Raw genomic sequence first — 26,716 nt, 5'->3', positions numbered from 1 at the left:
ACTCATGCTAGTAGCATGTGAACTTCATTCACATATACAATTTTATAACCAGTACAACACACATCGTGATATACCGCGGTTAGCATTGCCAAACTGGGCAGGTAATTTTTCTCTTACTTATATTGCAACCACTTCTGCGGTGCAACAATGCAGTATATGTATAAAAGCAGCTGTAGTCCATGTCAATCCTGTCTTTTTCTATAAGTAAAATAAGTTATTAATGTGCCTTGCTATTTGAGATATGACAGTTTTCAGGAATGTTAAATGGTCGACGGAAATGGATGACATCATCTGTTTCCATGACAACAAAACTGCTTCACCGAGAGAATTACGAAACATCAACTAACACAAAGCTATTGTCATATATATTAATGATGTATGAACAATTAACAGGATAAATAAACTAAATCACTCTGTCCAGACAGACACAATGAATAACGATATCTCCCTTCTTCACCTTCTTTAAGACATTTAAAACAATTTAAGTATTATAAACTACGTATCTGACATATTTACAAATGCCAATTGACCACAGTGTTAATACAACAGCAGAAACACCCCCTTTGCATGAGGCTGTGTATACACATTTAATATACCAGATAACGGCGCCCAAGGAAAAGGTCAATGTGACCCAGTTGTCCCTCTCACCTTCCCGGTCAAGTGTTATTGCACTCCAATTCTGTGTAAAAAACTCAATATTGCCTCCTCATAGACCTGTCATGTGATCATATAGAATTATAAAAGATGATTCCATTACAAAGTTTTATCTCTATCAAAAACAGGTGTGATTGTTTTCCTTATAGGGAAACATGAGCTAGCTCAAGTTTTTGAGGACAGGACACTGAGTACCGGAACATCCAGACACCAAATACCAGGGCATCTTGACACCTAGCTACCAGCACATGTTGACACTTAGATACCAGACATTCAGACAGATGTGCACACAGACACCTGCACACCTAGATACCAGCACATCTTGACACTTAGATACCAGACATTCAGACAGATGTGCACACAGACACCTGCACACCTAGATACCAGCACATCTTGACACTTAGATACCAGACATTCAGACAGATGTGCACACAGACACCTGCACACCTAGATAGTCTTGATCTCACACATCTTCACCTCCTGCCAAATCCAAATAACTATTTAACAATCTGGGTACATTGAAGTTGTCTCATCATGAGGTCTTGTTAAGCACAGCCTTGACCTTGCACTTGACGTGGTCAGTTATATACTAGTAGTTCAGATGATCTTCAGCAGTGAACACAGTTGACACAACACCAATCTCACGGTGTCCTGGTCAGTGAGTCAGGGTCTATAAAAGCACATTTATGACGTATATTTCCTGCGAGAATTTACTTGTAGGCTTGTCACACTAACACCTTGGTCAGATGCTGTCAGGGTCCAAGATAACGGAGTCCAGACTTGTGGTGCTCGGTAATGAAGGTAACGTCTCCTGTTGTCGCCGTATGTTCCAGTGGAGGCAGTCAGCAAGACCATCAAACGAATCGTCTATTTGGTCCTTGGCACACACCGAGGGAAGCAAGTACATCGTCGTGGTGATACGTAGCCTGGAAGTGAGGGGCAGTAAGTTATAGTATATGTGGTTATACAGTGTACACACTGAAGGAACTGGGTACATCGCCGTGGTGATACGTAGCCTTGAAGTGAGGTACAGTTCGTCGATAATACTCATAAATGTTCTTTCAACTAAACATTCCAAAATGTTACAGGTCATATTCTTTAACATTAAGTGAAACCTACGATAGACAACATCTAACCATCTACTCACGTGTCTCCTTGCTGTATTTCCGGTCTGTTCCGGCCATCAAAGGACACCCAGGCATTGTTCCGCACATCCGGAGACACCATGATCTGAACAAGCAAACATACGCTACACAGGCATGTGGAGATTCACACTCACAAGAAGATAAAGATATTTCTGTGTTTTACTTTCACATTTGCAACTTGTTTTGTTTCTTTACCATATTCCAGCTCTATGACAGGGGTCTGTAATAATCAAGGCAGGACCAGACTATCCAGTGATTGATATTATGTCATTAGGGTTTGATGAAAAAGCTTAAAAACAAGTCACGAAAACCTGACCACACCATACATTTAGTCGCCTATTACGACAAGTTGCAGTGGACAAGTTGGTAACTTAAATCCACACAGAGGAATATTCCCTACGGAGTTGAGAATGTACATGAATGATCACTGTTAGCCTTGTGCGATGTCAGTGCGCTATTGAAACATTCTCGAAGACATTTTGTCATAAGAAACTTCTAGCCTTGAGAGATAATTTCCTACGATTCCCATCACTGTATAGCTATCTGGGCTGGAGTTATCCCCCTTTATCTGAAGGTGTTGATGTGATGTGTTTCTTCTTATGACAGCAGCGACGCATATGATCCAAGAACTTGTGCCCATCTCCACAGACATAATGCTGCCTCAATCAGCATCACAAGAGCTTCATATGGACCTTTAAAAGACCATTGTATGACCTCACCACAGACATAATACTGGGTCAATTGACTGCAACTGCGGACAATCTTATGACATTCACCAAACCATCACAAGACAATCACTAGACCTTCACAAAGCCCTCACAAGACCATCATTAGACTTCTTCAGACTTTCACAAAACCCTCACCAGACCATCACTAGACTTCACAAGACCATCACTTGACTTCACAAGACCATCACTAGACTTCACAAGACCATCCCTAGACCTTCACAAAGCCCTCACAAGACCATCACTAGACTCACCAAACCATCAGTAGACTTCATCTGGCCATAACTAGACTTCACCAGACTTTCACAAAACCCTCACCAGACCATCACTAGACTTCACAAGACCATCCCTAGACCTTCCCAAAGCCCTCACAAGACCATCACTAGACTCACCAAACAATCAGTTGATTTCAACTGGTCATAACTAGACTTCCCCAGACCATCACTACATTTTACCAGACCTTCACAAAACCATCACCAGACCTCCACAAAACCATCACCAGACCTCCACAAAACCTTCGCTAGACCATCACTAGACTTCAGAAGACCAACAGAAGACTTCACCAGACTATATCGAAGGTTTTTTCACAAAGCCCTAACCAGACCTTCACTTCAGGCTATTTTCACAATACCTCCAGATGACCATCCCCCTTCTTATAGTCATATAACTGTACTCACTTTGATTTCCACGCCGGCTGGGACGACAACGGGCCTGCATGAGAGTGAGTGCGGGCAGATGGGTGTGATGAGGATGCAGGGGACGTTGGGGTGGCTCATGGATGCCCCTGCCGCAACCGCATACGCAGTGCTGCCCGTCGGCGTGGAGATGATCAAGCCTGAAACAGGATGTGCAGAGTTTGGTTTTGGACACATTCAAACAGTCAAGTCATTGGTTCTGAAAGAGTCCAACTGTCAACAATGGTCAATGTGGTCATAATGGTCATAATGATCATAATTCTCACTCACCGTCCCCCCGTACTGACGTGACAAGTCGACTGTCTTTATACAGGTCTATATTGCACAAGTATTGGGAAGGCCCTCGGTCTATCACTACTTCATTCAGCACCTGAAACGGAAACATCATGATCAACACTGTATCATTGTATTTGTTTTTGTTTGTTTGTTGTCGAAAACCGCACTCAGCAATATTGCAGCCAAATGATGGCGGCCTGTAAATAATCATTTAAACTCATATGGAACTAACTATCAGTCAGATGGCAATAGGTACATGTACTTACTTATATATGGGCGGTCCCACATTTCTTGTCTATATTTTTTACATGAGGTATTCTGGAGCACTCGGAACCCTGATTACATACAACACATTTGAGGCGGTATCGCAACAGCAGGGAAGCATCCCCTGAAACAACAAAAACATCACATCTAACCCTCCAAGTGTCAGGCCTCTAAGTTTTGGTGGAGAATACTTGAGAAGAATATTTTTATTGAAACAAAGATGGTGACATGGCTGCCATATTGAAATTAACTCTTTCAACACCGTAGGCCGGTACACCTGTCAGGAAGCCTCGAGTCCCCAGACCAGCCAAGCCGTAGTCACGTCAAAATTGTAAATAATTTTTTTAATCTACATGTCATATCATTTATTTATTAAATCTATCACATTTCACAATGTCTGAAATACGTATTCCAATTATTCACTATTCCCGCAATGTTATCAAAGAGAAAAATAAAGTTGTTTCAAGCAAATCTTTAAATATAGTGTACAAAGTAATAAATAAAATAAACAAAAATATATCTAAAAGTTGGCAAACTTACTGCTAAGTTATTATTTCCATCTCTTTATGTGATTATGTAAGTCAAATGACATGTCGGATTTAATCGCCTCAATTTCTCGACTCGGACACGATGTTTATTGCCAAAATATATGCATGAAAACCAAGCACGATACATCTACTAATCTCAATATTTTTAACATAAATTGCGTTTTCTTGCTTAATACTTTCAGAACAACACGATTTAACAAAAATCTTTTGTCAAAATCTGAAATTCACCACACACGGGAATTGGCTGCCTTAGGTCACCTGCTTAAATTTGACCAATCACGAAAATTGTAGCAGAATTCGGAAAGAAAGCATCATTAGAAACCAATTTTTATCCAATAAAATCGCAAGTCTCCAGGCGATGTTACAGGCGTGAAGATGAAAAAACATGCTTTCTAGAGATGTGTCATATGTCAGTCTTCGACGAACGTGGTATACATACAATGCTTTGAAAACGGAGGCATTTCTTCATGTTACAAAGCGAAAAGCAGCTGTTATCGGGAAATGGGTGATGACAGATATACTATTAATAAGTCTTTTTAAAATAATTTTCCAATTACGTGAACAATGAAAATTGAAAAGAAATAGGTAAGTGGATTTTAGGAGATCTTTTATTTGCCGAAAATCGTCAAAATTTTGCTTCCTTGGTCCTTAATCTGGACGTTATGAATGTGTTAGCTGACCGATTTTCTTTTACAATGCACTCAATTAAGTTGTGAATGCATTATTTAAACAATGTGGTAAACATATCTTTCATGTTAATAAACAATAGAATTAGACCTTTCAAATGGTGTATGACACGTACATGTAGTGGCGAAGATGTTTTACAAGCAGATATTTTCTTTGATAAATGTTGGCTTCATCACACAGAGTATCTGGAAACTCGGTGTCACAGCACTAAACGCTTGTGGTTGACTGGTGTTGAAAGAGTTAAGATTCCTGAAGGACTGAGAATGGAAATCAAATATGGCTGCCAGCATAAAAACAATCAAGTTGCTCTGAAATACAACCTGCCCATCTAAACCTCCAAGATTCAGGGTGTCAGGTTTTTGGAGAAGAAGATCTTAGTAGTTTAATTAATTAAATCAAAAGTGGCCACCATTCTGCCATATTAAAATTCTCTGTGTGTCAACTTAATGTGTCAGATATCACAGTTTTTACTGCCATTTTCTATTCTTCATTAACGTGGTTAACAGTTATGAAAGGGAAGTTCAAACAAATATTAAACTAATTTTCTTTTCAATTGTAAACATGTAAACCTAATTCATATGAATTTGCTTAATAAATACAATAATAATATCATAAGTAAACTCTTTGCGTTTTGATTCTACACAAAGTAACTTGTGATCATAATTTTTATAAAAATTAGATGTAAGCTGAAAATGCACCATGGCTTATTACTGGCGCTAACTGTGTGCATCTTCACACGTAAGTAGTTTCTTTCTTGCCTTGTTATATGAGAATGCTTAAAAACAATATGTACTGTCAGATTTCAGAAACTTTTGTTAATGTTTCCATATCACTCAAAAACTATGTCTACATATCTTAATTATCTTGTAAAACACTGGTGACTGCTTTCCCTATCACTCAGAAACAATGTCTACATATCTTAATTACCTTGTAAAACACTGGTGACTGCTTTCCCTATCACTCAGAAACAATGTCTACATATCGTACCTTGTAAAACACTGGTGACCTCTTTCCCTATCACTCAGAAACAATGTCTATCTATCGTACCTTGTAAAACACTGGTGACTTGTTCCTGGAAGTTACAAAAGTAGAATGGAGTGAGGAAGCCGAGGGATCCCATGTTGAAGGCCATCACAGGAGGAACACTTTGCTGGGGAGACAACCACACTCAACACACTGCACTCGACAACTAAATCACGTCATGTACGACTTCATATCAGCAGGTGTCACACATGTTTCTGGTTAGATCAAGGGGAGGTAATTTCCACAAACAGAACTCATAAGGAACAGACAAGCCTACCTGAAGCCCACGTTCACCTAAATCTTGACAACTACATCTACTTTTTTCAAATGAATTTAACTCAACGTTTCAAATGGGTTTGACTGTTATCTTACTGAAGGAACCAAAGCAGAAAGCCGTCACAGTAGAGAGTGGATGTGGTCTTACGCCGATTTCAGTAATATTCCAGTAATATCATGAGGGACACAAGAAATGTCTGCACATTATACCCATGTGGGGATTCCAACTCGGGCGTTTGGTATGATGAGCGAACGTGACATAATCAGGCCGCCCAACTATCTACAGTGACATCTGCTGTCCACTTTCAATGAAGTCTTCATGTACTTTACAGACAACAAATGTAATTATTCCTCAACATGACAATTATCATGATGATGTGGAAGAAAATTTACAAAGTCTTCCCTTTGATGTACGCAATTTTCAGGAAGAAAAAATAAACTGAGAATTAAATATGACATTTGAAAAATAAAGCCACAAACCTCTATAGCTTTCCAAATGAAGTAACAATAGTGTCTACGGTTAAAGTTCAGTTGGAATTCTGTGAACGGTTTTAAAAACCATAGCTTAATAGTCATTTCTGCAGGTGAGCTAAAAGGGAGGAGGGAGAGAGAGCGCCTCACATCTCTTGGATTCACCCTTCAGATCGGCCTATGATTTGACAACAAGGACTGAAGAGTTATCTCCCTTGCACTGCTGTTGTATTCCACATTTGGATCAACTCTTTCTCCCGAAACAAACAGATGCTGACATCTGCTCACTAGAGGGCACAGCTCACTCTATACAACCTTCCTCAAAGCTCTCAATGCTCCAAACCCACTCTTTGAAATCACCCCACTCTTTACAGTCAGTGTTTGAAATAATGTTAAAACCCAACAAGACAGTCAGGCAGGTAACCCCTGCATTCAGACATTAGAAATAATGAAAAATCGCCCAAAAAAATAAGACACAAATCGTGTGTGATGATCTTAATTCAGTTGAAATAATATACACAATTACATAAGAATCTACAAGGAGTAATAATAGAACGGAATATGCAAGAAGTCTTAAAATTATCTGCAGCCCAACAGGAAAGTTACCAGCCACAGTTATTTCGGACACCATTTACAGTGCAAAAATTAATCAAGCAGGCAGGGCTAAGAGGTGAGTTAAAAAATTGGGTTTAACGTCGCGTCCAAGATTATTGCACTTATATAGCGACGTGCATGCATGTGTGTGTGTGGCTGCTTGTACTAGTCCGGACTGATACCGATTTATAGTGCTAGCTCACTGAGATACCATGCCGCAGTTTAACATGAATACCCAACTCAGACACAGTATACTGACTCCGAGCCGACCAGTCCTTGTTTTAGCCCCTTAATGCCGAGCGCCAGACAGGGTAACAACAAGAACCATATTTTAACGTTTTTTGGTATGACGCTGCCGGGGATCGAACCCCGGACCTTGCGCTCTCCGGGCGGACGCTCTACCACAAGACCACGGAGGTGGTCGGCAGGGCTAAGAAGTGCCAAAAACAAATCAATATTCCAGGGTCCCTTTCAACAAAGCGATCGCAGTACTAACACTTCCTGGAGCCTATATCAAACGTATGGAACTTATGATTATCAAAGCACTAACATAACTTTGTGCCAGGAGACCCATGCATAGTTTACTGTGATCCTTGCATCATCATTGACTTACCTGAAATAAAGACGAAGCATACATCAGTGTCCCATCACCACCGAGGCACACGATGAAGTCGATCTTGTCTGTAAGATCATCCTCACCCACAACCAACATCACTTGTCCTACATGGCATGTATACATGACTAATGCTTCAGAAGCAGGGAACTGCAGTAACAGACAGCAGCATAAACATAGAAAAGATGGGAAAGAGTTAAATGTTAAACTTCACGATCGTTGCCACTGCTGTTTGAAGCATTTGAAGTTCCCTAAAATGAAATCCATGTAAATAGAGAGGGGTGTGGTGCCTTATATTCAGCACCACTTTGAACACTTCTCCAGTTGCACGAGGGAGTTGCAGCACAATGCGTGAGAAAGCGCTATTGAATGCCAATGAAGTGTCTCTATTGACCAGGGGTCACAGTAGTTGTGACAACAGGCATGCTAGAATCCTATCCTAGGAATCCGCTTGGCTGCAACCACACAAAACTAATCTTCAGAATGTTCCGCAGAAGTCCTCTTCACTGTCAACTACACAAGACTGGTGGTCTAGACAAAAGAACTTCACATCAGTATCCAGCTCTGTAGCTTAACAAGGCGGGAAACCCTCATGTCTTGAAGTGAATGTCAGCTTTTCAACTGAGCTTAATCTCTAACACTTGGGGTTATGTCGTCAAACCAGATAATTAAAATTCAGATCGCTATATAAGTCAATAATCCCCATTTCACCTCACCTCCCCCTTCTCTGGACATTTTATGTTTGCTGCGTTAATTTATACATATGTTGTTTCCCTTGACATACTTTAAACAGCACTGCCAACTACTAAAGTAAGGTAAATCTTCGTGCATTATTTAAGTTATATATGGTGCAGACAAACTACTGATACTGATCAGGGCTTTACTCGGAATCGATTCAAACCATCCGTGAATCCAGCTACGATCTAGTAAGCAGCTCCAAAGAGGAAAAATCCCCAACCCTCAACACTTTCGTGAAATTTATAAGCCTAATGGTGCTCGCATACAATTGATCAGGGCAATACTGGGATAAGATTACAGGCGAAGTCCAGATTAGTCCTGATAATCATATTTGTTTTGTCAGCGCCAATCCTGTACCTGTGGTTTCAACACAGAGGTAAACGTTTGAGACGTGCATCACTTCGGACTTTCCTCACGCGTCAAGCTGACACATCATTTAACAGATGAAATCAGCGTCAGACCCAACCCATTTTCTCACTGTAAATTATGCACCAATGGGGCTGTTTAAGACATACGGTTTTCAATAAGGGAGGTAACTCGTACGTGCATACTACCTATGTTTTATCACTGCATCCAACACGCCGTCACTTATCTGACTTGAGCACGGCCCCTCTCTCACACACACTGCGCATATCGCTCTAGGCCAGCATGCACCAGCTGTTACTACCTTGTCGCTTCACTATACGCAAGACATTTAAACACGCAACGCAATACACCAGTGATTGCTTGCTTACTTCTCACATGTTTTGCAGAACGTTTCTACTTTAGCGCAATATTGAGGTTTCGGTGTATTGATGTCTGTGTTTCCCCTATTGACGAGAAGTGGCGATGTGGGTAACAATCTCACTTGTAACACCGAAGAACAGGGTTCGAGTCACCACATGTTCAAATCCGTGAAGCCAATTGACTGTGTCCCTAACATGATATTCCTGGAAATTACCAAAGCTGGGCAAAACTTCACTCCCGAACCCATTCACTCACTCGCACACCCGCCCACCTACTCACTCACTCACTCACTCGCCCTCCTACACGTGAAAAATCTGGGATAGAAACGGTCTTCAGCAACCCATACTTGTCGTAAAAGGCGACTATGCTTGTCGTAAAAGGCGACAAAAGGGATCGGGTGGTCAGGCTTGCTGACTTGGTTGATGCATGTCATCGATCCCAGTTGCGTGGGTCGATGCTCATGATGTCAATCACTGGATTGTCTGGTCCAGACTCGATTACTTTACAGACCGCCGTCATATAGCTGGAATATTGCTGAGTGGGGCGTTACACAACAAACTTACAAACAAACAAACACTCGCCCTCCCACTCACTCCCAATAATGAATTGTCCAAAAATTGACATTACTCCATATACTTCGTGGGGGGGTGTTTAATGATTAGAAAAGAAATTCGCCTTTAAACAAACATTTCCATAGTGCATTTCACAATTTCGTAAACAGTGTTATCTGGACGGCTAGGCCACTGTTATTGTCATGTTGGGCAATTTGTCACGTGATAGAATAGTGATGCGGATGGCCCTAGATACTGTTACATCTGGCATGTGTGATGCTATATTTAGTATGTATATGGAAACATCAATAGCGTTTGTAGATAGGAGTGATGTCCCAAATGGCGTTTGATGATATCATTGATATTTTCGATGGTTACATTTAGCAATAGATCTAGTAGAAGAAACTGATGTTACAACTGATGTGTGTTATGATATCATTAATATGTAGATTGCTACAGTTTGCAATAGCTCTTGTAGAAGAAAGTGAATATTACAACTGTCATGTGTGATGATATCATTGATATTGTAGATGGTTACATTATGCCAGAGCTCTTGTAGATGGAAGTAATGTTACAACTGACATTTGTGAGGATATATATCTTTAATATTTTAGATGGTTAAATTATGCAATAGCTCTTGTAGATAAATGTGATGTTAAAACTGACATTTGTGATCATATCATTGATATTTAAGATGCTTACATTATGCAATATGTAAGTGATGTTACAAATATCATATGTGATGATATCATTAATATTTAGATGGATACCTTATGCAATAGCTCTTGTTGAAGAAAGTAATGTTACAACTGACAAGTATGATGATATCATTCATATTTAGATGGTTACATTATGCAATAGCTCTTGTTCAAGAAAGTAATGTTACAACTGACAAGTATGATGATATCATTCATATTTAGATGGTTACATTATGCCATAGCTCTTGTTGAAGAAAGTAAGGTTACAACTGACAAGTATGATGATATCATTAATATTTGTATTGTTACATTATGCAATAACTCTTCTGTTATCATTTGTGATGATATTATTAATATATTATGTGATAACAGTATGAAATGTCTCTTGTAGATGGTAGTGGTGTCACAACTGGCATATGGGATGTTATCAATATTTTAGATGGTAACATTATACAATAGCTCTTGTAAATGGAATTGATGTTATAACTCGCTCTGTGATGATATCATTGATATGTTACATGGTTACATCATGCAATATCTCAGATTAAAGCAGCATGCGTCCCAACTCTCATTCGCAGGGTAAACTGCACCAGTGTGGTAGTTTCAGACAACCCGGTTACAATAAGGGAACTAACCCGTACACTCATATCATCCATGTTTTATCAATGCATCCGGCGCGACAGGCTCTCTCTCTCTCTCTCTCTCTCTCTCTCTCTCTCTCTCTCTCTCTCTCTCTCTCTCTCTCTCTCTCTCTCTCTCTCTCTCTCTCTCTCTCTCTCTCTCTCAATCAAGGCCAGCATGCACCAGGTGTCACTTCCTTGTCGCTGTACAGGCTGGTCCAGACTATTTACAAATTTACAGACTGAGGCCATATAGGTAGACGCTTATTGTAGTTGTGTAATGCTCCTGTAATAGTGTAATGCCCCTGTAATAGTGTAATGCCCCTGTAATAGTGTAATGCTCCTGTAATAGTGTAATAACCCTCTAATAGTGTAATGTTCCTGTAATAGTGTAATGCCACTGTAATAGTGTAATGCCCTTGTGATAGTGTAATGCCCTTGTAATAGTGAAATGCCCTTGTAATAGTGTAATCTTCCTGTAATAGTGTAATGCTCCTGTAGTAGTGTAATGCTCCTGTAATAGTGTAATGCTCCTTTAAAAGTGTAATGCCACAGGGGTATTATAGTGTATTACACTATTACAGGGGCATTACACTATTACAGGGGCATTACACTATTACAGGAACATTACACTATTAGAGGGGCATTACACTATTACAGGAGCATTACACTATTACAGTGGCATTACACTATTACAGGAGCATTACACTATTACAGTGGCATTACACTATTACAGGGGCATTACACTATTACAGTGGCATTACACTATTACAGGAGCATTACACTATTACAGGAAGATTACACTATTACAAGGGCATTACAGTATTACAAGGGTATTACGATTTGAATAACATATGTCAAAAGTGATATGCTATTTTATATTGTCTTGAGGAAACTGTACAACCATAGATTGTACATTCGAGAAGTTTAATGCCATCAGGGACATTTAATACTTACCTGCCAACCTCCACAGATGGAATGTTATTTTACACACATCGATTCAATAAACACGACAACCTTTGCATTTAATACACAATGTCATGTTTGTTGAAATCGTTAAATCGTTAAATCGTTCTGAATGTGTTATACCTCAAATATTATATTTTTTATTTACCATTTACTCTGTGAACAAAAGTATTTAGGTATGGTCCTAATCTATTTGTTTTAAATAGTAAGAAGTAAAAAAAAAGCTGCAAACACGGCGTCAAGTGGTTCCTTGCAACCTTTCCTAGCGTCTTTCTTTCAACATCTTGAATTATTTCAACAAGAAGCTCCAGAGGAAAAGATAATCGCTTTGAAACCCTAATAATTTCACTGGTTTTGATACCACGAACCTGTTGGCGAGCCCAGAACGAAACGCAGAAACCCAGCACCAGTCAAATGTGAAACGTCACGAGGTCCATGGGGTCATGTCGTGCCTCACACGAAATTATCCCTGCTTTGGTGGGCTGAGCTGCCTCTTGATTTCTTGACATTGCCATGGCCATAGAGATATGGCTCAAACGTCAAAAAGTTTGTCCTTGGTCCGTCCACAGGTTTTCCAGCCAGTTTCTCCTTAACAGTTCCCTGTGCAATGCTGAAACTTTGCATAAATCTCTCCATTGAAAGTGTCTTCCAATGTCTATCGAAGGAACCCCTGCCCGTTGTAGTCATCATTGTAGAAATAGAAGTAGTAGTAATAGTAGTAGTAGTAGTAGTAGTAGTAGTAGTAGTGGTAGTAGTAGTAGTTATTGTAGTAGTACTTGTGATTAAGGCGCATTAGGTACCAATATCGTCTGCATGCGCCCCCTTAATTGAATCAAAATGTGATCTGAATCCTCAGACACAAAATTGATAGAGAATACAATGAAGAAACTACATCTCTCTTGCTTGTTTACATCGGCCAACATAGAAAAGTTTATACAGAGCAATAACACAATATGATTCGAAAACAGATTCCAAGCTATGACCCGTATATGAGATTAAGGTCTTGTGTCATTGTTATGGAAATTGAATATCTTCCCTGTGCCTGTCGACTGTAGGACGTCACGTGTTTTCTCTCTTTCTCTTTGTCTGTTGGAATGCACAGACATTACACGCATCATATACCGTATGAGAGGGGCTCAGCCAGTCTGGTCAGGTGACAACAGTATACAGGCTGCAACTGGCGCAATGCACTGCATTTAGAGCTTCAACTGGTGTGTTTGGTCACCGCTGGTAAGTAAGGCTGTTCTTTCTGTTATACTGTTACAAGTTTGTGTGCGTGTGTTGGGGAGGGTGGGTGGTGTCGGAGGATCATTGCCTTTATGGTCTCTGATGTAATAGCATATAGTCCCGTCCTGGAAAAATATTCCGGTTGCAAGTTATACCTGATATTTTCTTCCACATACACTTTTTCCTTGGCTTTATTTTCAAGACCTACATTCGACCCCCATCCACATAGCCCCAATTCAAAAGCAATGTCATTGTGTTATTTTGATGAGCAATGTCTTTATGAATTATTTAGTGTGACGTTAGCTCTACGATAGGTACACGAAGTCAATGAAGTTTGAAAAATATGTCGGTGATGATATAAACCTGAAAATAATGTCTACCCTTGAATCGAACATGATACACGCCTATGACCTCAAACTTTTCCGGGAACTTGTTCCATAAAAGGAATAACTAATGAATATTAATGACCCAACGACCTAGTTTTGCGAGGTTCGTAGAAGTGGGTTCTGCTGTAGTTTCTTCACGTTTGCACATTGTAATACAATTAATACTCACAATACTCATTTTAAATAGACAAAATAGTAGTTCATTATACGGGTCTGTTTACATAGAACATAATCTCTGCAACAAGTCCGATTTGTTTCGAATGTTGGCCCAGCTCGAACTTTCGATTAGGCAAGCGGAGTTAGCTCCATTCTCGAATCATCAATAATGCGGCTTCCCCTAACTTTATGCCATCTCCCTCCAAATCTTGAGCTCTCCCATGGATAAGAGCCATCTTTTATGAATATGTGCAGCATGTTATATTCATAGGCTTCCATACTTTCTTTTTCTGTCAAATGTGTGTAGTTGACTGCGTAATTATGCACGATCAGTCTTCTCATGCACAGGAAATTGATTTACATCCCGTGACAGATTGCAAACACGAGTTTTTTTATGTTACCTTTTCCTTTCAAATTCCTTTGATTTAATTTATTATTTCTCCTTAAAAGTAACATTAAATGTAGAAGTTTATCTCACCTTAACTTCATATGTTCAGCCTAAATTTAGTTATAAATATCATGGAGTTCCACCATATTTATTCATTGATAATTCTGTCCGAGTTGATAATTCTGTGTTGAATGTCATACCAGATGGTGAAATGTTTCATCAGGATTCCATTACCCCAGAAAGCTTTCCCAGCGGAAGGTTTTATCGCTCCAGTTTTATCAAAGCGGCTGATCAGTGAGGCTGGGTCTCTATTATCATGTTTGCGTTCACGAATATATTCCTATTTTCGTATTAGAAGTTAACACAGCTTTAGATCGGGCTGCGATTATCCTTCCGTGTGCATATCCACCCGTCCTTGACAAGCCTGTTGACCTGGTTACACACCCGTGTGAACAATACAGGCATTCAAAGCAACACAGGTTTCAAATATCACGACAAAGATTATAGTGTTAGGTGGTAGGATTCCTGGAAAAGGAGTTACTGTACACAGAGGGACGCCATATAGCTGGACTGTTGCAGGACAAACAACCTAACATGCTTATGACATTATCAGAATCGTACAAGGAATTCCTGCCGAGATTTCTTTAGATGAAGCTGACACACCATAATATTATGACTGAAATACTGTTCAAAGCGACCTGTGAAGCTCCGGGTTAGAATAGGTCTTCAGCAACCCATGCTTGCCGTAAAAGTTGACAATGCTTGTCGTAAAAGGCGATTAACCAGATCGGGTGGTCAGGCTCGCTGACTTGGTTGATGTATGTCATCGTATCCCAATTGCGTTGATCGATGCTCATGATGTCAGTCACTGGATTGTCTGGTCGAGACTCGATTATTTACAGACAGCCGTCATATAGATGGAATATTGCTAAATGCGGCGTTAAACAACCAACCAACATAAACTTGCATACAGACATACACTACTCACATAAAAACACGTCTCTCGGTATGCTCGCAGTGTTTGGGTATTGTGCAGTGTGTCTTTACCGTCGGCGTTAAACAACAAACAAACGAACACTGACTACCAAGCATATCATTTCAAAGATATGTTAAACACCACGTCCTCATACTTATCTCCAACCATATGAATCCCTGCCATGCGTCTAGTTTCGTATCTATAACCGAACCTTGATATCTCGAATGTACCGATATCTCCAACCTATTCTCCGGCCCCGACCGCCCCATGATATAAAATACATATAGATTTGCCCGCTTATCTCGATTTCGAGATCAAAACACATAGTGCTATCTCGAACCTTTGATTCGGTTCCAACTTGACTTTACTATTTTGTATCTTTGTCTGTAAGTTGGTATTTACCACATTAACAGTTTTCCCACACATCAAACATCGCTGTAAAAGCACAATGCAATTTTAACCAATTGTTCAACCAATAGTGTATTTATTTTTAATTCAACTGTAAGGGATATCTTTATTGACAAATAAACCATCGTGAGTAGACATGATGCAGCTAAAATAAAGGGGAAATCAAAGTCGGATTGATGGAATGCTTCTCACTATACCCAGTAATTGAATTACCAAGCTTGATACAAGAGAGGCACTTGATTGATTTTGTCATGTGATAGACTAAATAGTGATTGCTGATATGCCTGATAAGGTACATGTACACTATTGTTATTAAACAAAGCCAACGATATATATTTCAATTTGTCATCGCTTTTACGTCTCATGTTCCTAATTTATTGTGTATGCAACCGTATTAGTAAGTATGATTCTTTTCATATATAATACTGTTTCTTGATCTGTTTGGATGTTCATGCTCGTTATCTCGAATGTTCGAATATCTAGAAGTTACAACACGGTCACACTAAGTTCGAGATAACGGGGTTTTCATGACTATCATAAACAAAGCAATTTTCCTTTGAACAAATATTTCCACAGTACATTTCACAATTGTTTGATAGGCATCACTTAGAAGTTAACGGATGACAAAGCAGACATATTGGGAAGCTTATCGCGTGATAAAATAGTGATGAGTCTGGCATGTGTGATGATATCTTTTGTATTTAGATGGTAACATCATGCAGTAGCCCTTGTAGATAGTAGTGATGTAACAAGTGGCATGTGTGATGATATCTTTTGTATTTAGATGGTAACATCATGCAGTAGCCCTTGTAGATAGTAGTGATGTAACGAGTGGCATGTGTGATGATATCTTTAGTATTTAGATGGTAACATCATGCAGTAGCCCTTGTAGATAGTAGTGATGTTTCAAGTGGCATGTGTGATGATATCTTTTGTATTTAGATGGTAACATCATGCGATGGCCCTTGTAGATAGTAGTGATGTAACGAGTGGCATGTGTGATGATATCTTTTGTATTTAGATGGTAACATCATGCAGTAGCCCTTGTAGATAGTAGTGATGTTACAAGTGGCATGTGTGATGATATCTTTTGTATTTAGATGGTAACATCATGCAGTAGCCCTTGTAGATAGTAGTGATGTTACAAGTGGCATGTGTGATGATATCTTTTGTATTTAGATGGTAACATCATGCGACAGCCCTTGTAGATAGTAGTGATGTTTCAAGTGGCATGTGTGATGATATCTTTAGTATTTAGATGGTAACATCATGCAGTAACCCTTGTAGATAGTAGTGATGTTTCAAGTGGCATGTGTGATGATATCTTTAGTATTTAGATGGTAACATCATGCAATAGCCCTTGTAGATAGTAGTGATGTTACAAGTGGCATGTGTGATGATATCTTTAGTGTTTAGATGGTGACATCATGCAATGGCCCTTGTAGCTAGTAGTGATGTTACACGTGGCATGTGTGATGATATCTTTAGTATTTAGATGGTAACATCATGCAACGGCTCTTGCAGATACAAATAATGTCATTAATATTTTAAATGGTAATATCATACAATAGCGGCGTTTGCATTTTCGTTAGTGCAGCGCACTCAGTGTAAATTGTGCTTCAGTAAGGGAGGTATCTTGTACATGTATCCCATGATTGACATAATGAGTTGTCTGGTCCAGACTTGATTATTTACAGACCGCCGCCATAAAGCTGGAATACCACTGAGTGCGGCGTTAAACAACAAACAAACAAACAAACAACTATTGATGAGTAGCCTTGTGGTGAACAAAGCCACTCGCGCACTCACGGACTCACTCACTTAGAACCATGCTGATCGAGGCAACTGATAAGTTATGTGTGTCAATTTATAAGGGGTCCCTTAGCTATAAGCACATTTGTACAATATATATATGTTTTAATTTGTGAATCGTGTCTGAAGATACGCAAGACATTTAGATACGCAACGTCATTAATGCATCAATAGTAGTTTACTATGTCATGATTATTTCTAACATGCCTAATACTCCCTACTGAAGAGTAACCTTGTGGTGAACAAAGTCGCCTTACACCGACGTACCACATGGTCCTCACTCACGGAACATTTTTCTTCAGAACCATGGTGATCAAGGCCATTAATAAGTCACGTGTGTCATTTTACAAGGGGCCCCGTAGATTCAAGCACACGCGATAATAAATACATGATTTAATGTGTGAATCGTGTCTGTAGACGTACAAGTCTAAATACGGCTTATCACTAAATGTTACGAATCCCGGTTCATCTAGATTATGTTTCTAGGTTTGTCAGCACCATACCCGTGCTCGTGGGTTTCACAGAAGTGGTAAACGTCTCAGACCTGCATCACTTCGGGCTTTCCTCCCACATGAAGCTGACACGCTGCGATATAACTGGAATACTGTTAAAAGCGCCGTTAAACCCAACTCACTCACTCACTCACTCACTCACAATCACTAAATGTGAAAAGATTTCACTGTTATCAGTAATATCAATACAAATTGCTCGTACAGTTGTTTTGTTAAATATCTCGGAATATATACATAACAGAAAGGTGATACATTGATACAAATCCTTCAATAGCATAATAAAGCTACATTTTACACAAAAGTGCACTAGTATGAAATAACGATGTGGTTTTCACACTGAAAAGCAACTTTGCTTTCTCGTGCAAAATGAGATCAAAGTAATCATAAACATATTGAACATATTATTGAGTGTTGTATATAAGTATTTTTACGATTATGCCTCGGAAGGCCTTCGGTGCATGATATAACCTAGATTTAGTTCAAAACATTTATTAAACGTGCTAAACACTTGCCGAAATGAAATTCCATGTGCTCGGGTGAAATCACAACTTTTAACTTTCCAGCGCGAAAAAAGGAAGTTGCTAACTACCAACTTCCGGTTTAGGTTACGCCCTATGTATGTAAATCTCAGAAAAGATCTCTCAGATTACTTTGTGTAAGCCTCGCCCTACATGTGAAGACAGGTCGGCACAATAGAGCGCCCATCACTTTAGAGCACAGGACATGTTATTGTCGTAACAAAGTGGAAACAGAAGTTAATTTTCTGTCTGAGAATAACAACTTTAATTTATCTTGTTACAATTTTCAGAGCCTAAAGATTTATGTATTTAACTGTAATATGAAAATGATCCTAAGCGCACCAACTAACGTCCACCCACATACAAACATTTGATAAATTTATACTTAAAATGTACATATAATATATAGGAATGGCAGCAAGTTTAACATATGGTATAGATAATCATAGAAATGCACTTCATATTGCTAGCACCACTGTTTAAGGTGTCTCTACATATATGTGGATTACCCAAGTACACATATCAACTGTGATTACACAATTGTCACAGTGCTTTTTATCAAACTACTATAAGCAAGTACATATGCATGGAGATTTGTAAAGGACAGGAGGTACAATACATGCTGATCATAAATCAAGTGTTAAAACAATATTTTCGGACATTCGCAGTGTAGCATCATATACTACTCACCAAAGAAAACCAACAATTATAAGACCGTATGTTGCAATACCCATCGGCCCAGACAGATTGACCACAGTCATACAAAAGAATCGGACCGTCTTTAACTTCTTTTAAGAAAAATAATTTGGGTTTTAAATTTACTTAGAGGTTTTGCTGTAATTCGCCTCGCTGACGGCGTCATGGTCCCATAAAACTCCAATTCGTTTTCGCAGAAGTCCGTGAGGTGTGATGTGATACACGCAAGGTGTGATGTTTCCGTGAATAGTGAGAACATTTAATATTCCTTACATAGGTATACTTTAAAATGTAACTGGAAAAGATCTCAGCTCTCTTTAATGAAGAAAAAACACCTCAGCCCCAAAAATTGAAGTACACAACACCATCACTCACACACACACACACACACACACACACACACACACACACACACACACACACACACACGTTTTTTGATAGTCCGCCCCTTAATGATAAAAGATGTGGTAAAACAATTATTTGCTGTTGTTTATGCATAAACATGTTATCGTACACACACACACACACACACACACACACACACACACACACACACACACACACACACACACACACACACACACACACACACACACACAAACAGTGTTCAGTGACTCAAGTGTCAACATAGCTCAACTATATAAACAAGTATTTGAAAAGGTAGACAGTTATTTCCTGATTCGAAATGTTAAGCCCAGAGAACGACACACGAGGTGAAATCATAAACTGTACTCAGAATTTGAAAAATACCAAAGCTGCTTGTCTTGATAATATAATTAATTAGTATACATTTGTATTTCAAACACCATTTGTGTCTTTATACATATTTATATCAAACCTTTTAACATGGTTCAAGATAATGGTACATTGCCAGAAAAAAATGTTAGTAGGTGTTATCTAACCACTTTTTAAGGGTAAAGGTGCTGTATTTTTATGGTTTCTTGTAAACAAATTGCTGATGAATTTATATCCGTTGTTAACAACTACAGTTCGTTAAATTTGTGCCTACGCCCTCTGCAATTCTGTTGAATTAGATTTGAAAGGTTCATGGTGGTTCTACAGGAGATCTTTCACATGAACGTGAAGAGGAGTCACTACTATTGTTGTGATGCGAAGATGGAAATTTATCCATCTCTGGAGTCTCAAAGAAGTTATGAACATCTACAGATGGTGATTTGACAGTAGCTTGTATTTCAGGAGCTTGTATTTCAGGAGCTTGTATTTTAGGAGCTTTTATTTTAGGAGCTTGTATTTTAGAAGCATGTATTTTAGGAGCTTCTGTTTTAGGAGCTTGTATTTCAGGAGCTTGTATTTTAGGAGCTTGTATTTCAGGAGCTTGTATTTTAGGAGCTTCTATTTCAGGAACTTTATTTCAGGAGCTTGTATTTCAGGAGCTTGTATTTCAGGAGCTGATATTTCAAGAGCTTCAGTTTCAGGAGCTGGTAAAGCCTGTTGACCTGGTTAAACAGTGAACGATAAAGGCATTCAAAGCAAAATAGGCTTCAAATGTCATGACAAAGATTATTTTTTTAACTTATCCTGCATTATTCCTTAATACATTTACTGCTTACTCTCGTCAGAAACCGAAGCTGTGTCAGGTTAATGTTTGGTATGCTTCCTTGGCTTGGCAATCACTATATATTTACTAACCTTTTGCCCCTAATTGGCTTCTAATGTGTTTTACACACTTATTTAATGTATTTTTTACCCGTTATTGGGATTAAAACTTTTATCCTTTATAAATGCAAAACCATTTGGTCATTGCAACTTCTGTTTAAGTGGCAGATTTATGCTTGCCCGTTGTAACTGCAGGTCTCTTGCAAGAGCTTCCTGACTCTACCACATTCCAGGGAGAAGTCCGCCACTCAAAGATCCCTTTTGCAGGAGAACCCTTTGACTACTTCGCAAACATCTACATCTATCCCAGTGACGTCAGACAATCCTCTGCCACTAACACCTACCCATGCACTGTGTATTGTACAGACGCCCATGCCTGGCATAACCTCCCAGGTACCTGTGATAGTGCCTTTATTGACATTATCAGTGGCGCCTCCCTGGATGAGGATGACGCCATCATCTAAACGGAGATCAGGCGTTCTCAGAAACCATTGTTGGCTTTTGCATCCTCTTCTAGGGCCATTGACCAGAATTTCTCTGAGGCCAAAGTTAATCGTGTGGATCACCTCCAGACTGGTTGATAACTAGCAGAGGCAGATTGACCACGTGTGAAAATCTAACCTAAAAGCTGCCCTCGATGAAATTACCGCCACTGTGACTTGGAGATCCAGCTGTGGTATGGTTCTTCAATTCAGACAAGAAGGGTAAACAGTGAACCCTCAGACAAGCATGACTGGGAACATTTCTACCCCAAGTCGTATAAGTTGTCAGGCCTCCAGTAGGTGGGAGACTCGGTTTCCTCTGGCAGAATTTGGCCATCTTGTGGACGTAGTCATCTTAAACATCCTGCACTAGAGGTACCAGTTCGACCTGGTTGTGGTTGACGATCAGAGGGCGCCTACACCTGCGGTCCAACAGTTCTTTGTACCATATATCAGACGTCAGGATCCCTGCGTATTCTTCGGTAGATGGTAGAGTCAAACGTGATGCCTTAACAGAGTTGACATCAACGTCGTACCTGTTCATAGACGCCTCTCTACGGGTCCGCATAGGATCTGAACATAGTACTTTGAATTCTGCTTGGCCCTCCATTCAAGCCTCTCTATAACCTCCTTCTATAACCTCAACAAGAAGACAATCTTGCTCTTGGCTTTGGCCATGGCAGCAATGGTTAACGAGCTTCATGTGCTCAACATTATCAGTGTCCAATTTGAACATTGGACTTAGGGAGCTGTTCATCTCGGGCTGTGATGGACTCCATTGCCAAGAATCAACTCCCTGGGCAGTCTGACTGGTCCTTCACCATCACACCTCTGTCCTCAATTGTTGGCGTTAAATATCAGGAGGAACTTTTATTGTGTGCCTGTACACGTATTGCTAGTTTTCATCCGTCGCTCCAAGACTATGCTTGGTGGTCAGACACGTCTTTTAATCCCCATCTCCAAGACATCCATGACTGAAGTCAGCCGGTCAACGCCATATCCCTATGGTTATGCGCCATCATCCTTCAGGCATATGAGACCGCCCATCTTGATCCTCCGAGAGCAAACAATCCTCATGAGATCAAGGCGGTCGCCTCTATGATGGTTATCCATTAACTGCTCCATTAAAGCCATCATGGAAGGATGTTTTTTGAAGATCAGACAAGGTCTTTACAAGCCATTACCTGAGTGACGTGTCCTTGGAAGACATCGAAGGCGTTCACAGTTTTGGCCCTCAGGTTGTAGCCCAGCAGGTCATCAATCCCTGTCACAACTTACAGCTCCTCCTGTCCAGAGCCAGGCTCCCAGCAGTTGGCTCAGTAAGTCAGTTTATGGACTCTAGCGGACGCTATTTTCTATTTCTTTTTTCTACCAAGACATCCTGATACTCTCAATGCAGCACTGCAGCAAATCTGCGCACTGTGCTAGGTGCGTTGGCTTGCTCAATGAATCCTTCAGTATTCACTGTCACAAATGTCAGCGTCGACAGCAGGACAGACTCTCTAAATATGCTGAATAATCTACAATAACAAAGAAAACGCCTTTGAAGAAATCAAGTCGGCGAGACTATCAGTAGAAGAATATTTGCTATCATTAAAATTCATCCATGACGTCACAATCCATCCAAGCTTGCTAGCTATCTTCTACTACTATCTACATCTCCGATGATTGTGCAATCACATAACCCCACATATTAGCTGTCGATGAATCCATCGGTGTATCTGATAGCTTTCTGATAGAATACATTTCCGTTTTGACTATTCAGTCTATCTTCGTCAGCTACTGCCCACAAACCTATAGGTTCGGATGTAAGGAAAGTTATCTCGGTGATTTTGGTTTTGACCGAGCCTGTTTTCATTTCACACTCGTCTGTGGTCGCTCTTGCTTCTAAGAAGCCTACTGTAGACCTACCTCTTCTTCGTCGACCGCGTGTACTGCCGCTGATAATGTCAAGCTTTTGGTTTTTCACCTGAGGGCAAACTCTTCTCTCGATCACTAACACAGGTCTCATTTTCACGAGTGCTCTCATGACAATCGACGATCGCCAATACGGATCAGCTTGTGAAGTTTCTGCATTCGGTGGATAACTTTCTTCCACAGCTCAATTCGACTATTGTCAAAAGATTGACAAACTTAAAATAGGGATTGCCAATCTAAGGCTAGCCTATCACAGGATCAGCGATCTTCTCAGACTCGCCATGCCTGATAAAGGATTGTGACTCCTCCCAAGATCTTCTAAGGTATTGCAAATATCCATGATTCGGTGACCATCTCACTCCGTGAAGCAGCAAACTTCCAAGAATCGACAAAATTCCAATATTTGACACACCTAAAGGATCAACGCACCTCCTACGGATCAACGCACCCCCTACGGATCTCCACACCTCCACCTATTGCTGCTCCTCTAAGTACATGTATCAACGCATCTCAAATGAGTGACATAAAGTTCGTACATTGTTCGACAAACCCCCACAGATCGAAGCTTCTCCTGTGCCAGTCAATAATTTAATTGATCGTCATGCCTACCCCACAGTATTGACAGTGTGGATCTGGCTATGATTTGGATTGCAGATTAACTCCATCTTCCCAAGTGTACTTCAACCAAAGATGCCTTATCATCTTTTGTTGTCATTTCTGCAACATTGATGTTTCGCTCACTCCCACTGTTCTCTCGGCGACGTAGGCATTTACCTCACTTTTGGCTCACGCATCTTCTCCCAAGGAAGCTTGCATCCAAGATGTTGTCAGTCTTTTACAAGTACATGGTTACAGCCATTTGTGGATCTTCTCGCTCATCATGTAGGATCAATTACTACCCTATGAGAGCGCGTTGTCCTTCAACACTGCTCATGGAGCGGTCCCTTTAAAAGAACCTACACCAATTACCTCGGTCAACGTCTCGACTGTTTACAACATAACCAGCTGAAAGAGCAACAATGGGAGCACTGTAAACAAGCTGCGTTCACTCAATATCAGTTTGACCTCTGGGAGGTTATTAGTAGCAGATCTAGTTCATTTCGCGGTTGTTGAAATGGTCTCCAAGATGGCAAAGCCAGCGGTCATAACGTGTCATTCTCCGTGCCTAAAAGTAGCAACGAATCTCCAAAATTGGCAGATACAACCTCCAGTGACTCGTCTCCTCTCTGGAACGACTTGACTCTTCAGCCCCCAGACCTTCCCGTGGTCCCTGGGTTTATTCTCCTCCTACAACATACAACATGAAAATTATATCTATATCCATATCTGTATCTAGAGATACCTCCACACTTCTGGATGACGTGAATTGCGTTACAACCTACAATTCTTCGTCCTTGAAATTTGTGATCAGTCAAGATGTACAGGACGCGTATTTACATGTCCCAATTTATTGGGAGCACCGCCATTTACTGCAGTTCATTTTCCTCAGCTGCCACTGCCAATGGAATGAGCTCCCATTTGGAATTTCTTCAGCCCAGGCTATTTAACAGTCTCACCAAGCCCATCTTCAAATTCCGACACGTTTGAGGTATTGTCTTCGAATCATACATTGACGACAACATTCAGGTCACCAAAGATCCAGGCATTTCTCCAACATCTCAAATTCATGCACCATCTTCTTCATCAACTCTCATGGCTCGTCAATGCCAAAAATTCCAAAAGAAATCCGACTCAACGTCTTCAGTTGATCGGGGCCCTGTTCGACACGCACACAGGCAAGATGTTCGTGCCCCAGGATCATTGGATGAAGATTCATTGTTCCATTGGCGTTAATGGCAGCAACTTCTCGGTCCCCTGACAAGCACAGGTACTCACCTGGAGAGGACAACTTCATCTGCGACCAATTCCTTGTTTTCTCAAGCCCTAACTGAAAAACAATGATTGCATTACAATTCCTCTAGCCTATTAAGCTATAGAAAGTGAATGAATTGGCTGTAGAGATCATGTGTTCAGAGCATGTTGTTCGACCGACATGAAAAGCGTGCATGACCAGATTGATGGAGGTGAACATGGTGACGCTAGGTGTGTTCGTGTGAATTGTATTTTAGAAGCTTGGAAACCTTTTCTTAGGTTCACTTAGGATCGAAAAAAGAATGAGAATTGCATAGTTCGAGACAGGATAAGTATATAAATAAACATTTTATTGTAAAATTTATAATTTTCCAAAATACTGCATCCAATAGAGGGGTTGCGCATTATGTTTGGTTGCTTCTGTCATTATATATTTCCCCAGAACAGATCTCGCACACTAGTTTATATATCTACATCCACTGAAAATATATGTGAGACAAAATATTCTTCATCACCTACCCACCTCCAAATATATACCCTATAATCTCTATAAAAACTCTGTACAGCTGTAGCAAGCCCAAAGATCCGAATTTGATGAGACTGCAACATACGCTTATCAAAGAAACAAAATGTCATAGCAATTGTAGTAAGTTTTGCATGAAATCAAGTATTTGTTGAAATATCAACATTTCTTGTGTTTGCATCAGCTCTGCTTCAATATCTTTGTACATAGTCGTGTTAATCTATGTTCACTGAATGATCATCAAGTTGAACATATTAATGTTTTCAACTCAAATTTATTTTAACTTGGACCTTTTAAGCATCACAACCAGAAAAACCAATTAGCACAATATTACCTCGTGTTATCAACCACTGGTCACCTGGCCCAAATTGATTAATTTCACAGTATGCGATGTTATGATAATTATATAGTTGACACTGTGGTGTAAAACACCGTTCCTTTCTTCCCTTAGAAAAAAAATCAAGTTCATTTAAAGGCATGTTCGTCAGTGTCATTCACAATGTCATCGGTTGATCATCAAAATTTAGTGTATTTGATCCTGTCTTTGGGCCCCTTTTGTCTTGAAGTAAGTGTGTACTGTTTCATCTTTTGTGTCTATACTGCACAGTGGAACCTACATAGCCTAGAAACACTATTAATGTACATGGTTCATGGAGCAAAAATAAACAATAATACAACAAGTGCATACACAGTGTAAAATTACCATTGCTCATCGCTAGAAAGTAACAACAAAATATTGATAAAAAAAAGTGTTTCATTCTTACAATTTACTGTAAAAAGAAAAGTTTCACAAACATTTTTGGTGCATTTTAAGATGGCCGTTATGTATTTGTGATAGTATTTTTAGTCCTTATGTTGTGTACTTGCAGGGCTAAAGAAGTTGTTTTGGTATACAATATTCACTTCATCCAAACTCTTCATTATTTTAACAAACCCTCTTTTATTTTTTTATCACACAGTTAAATCACATGTTTTCT

At 39.8% G+C, this 26,716-nt stretch overlaps 1 pseudogene; it reads right to left on the bottom strand.

The window, feature by feature from the left end:
* Nucleotides 1-1,396: 1,396 nt before the first annotated feature.
* LOC139477803 (NAD kinase-like) lies at nt 1,397-25,259 on the bottom strand (annotated as a pseudogene).
* Nucleotides 25,260-26,716: the final 1,457 nt, after the last annotated feature.

Source organism: Haliotis cracherodii, unplaced genomic scaffold (assembly GCF_022045235.1).
Source record: "Haliotis cracherodii isolate W230 unplaced genomic scaffold, xgHalCrac1.p SCAF_36, whole genome shotgun sequence".
NCBI lineage: Eukaryota > Metazoa > Mollusca > Gastropoda > Lepetellida > Haliotidae > Haliotis > Haliotis cracherodii.
Note: the sequence above shows the minus strand (reverse complement) of the source record. Positions and strands in the feature narration are given on the sequence as shown.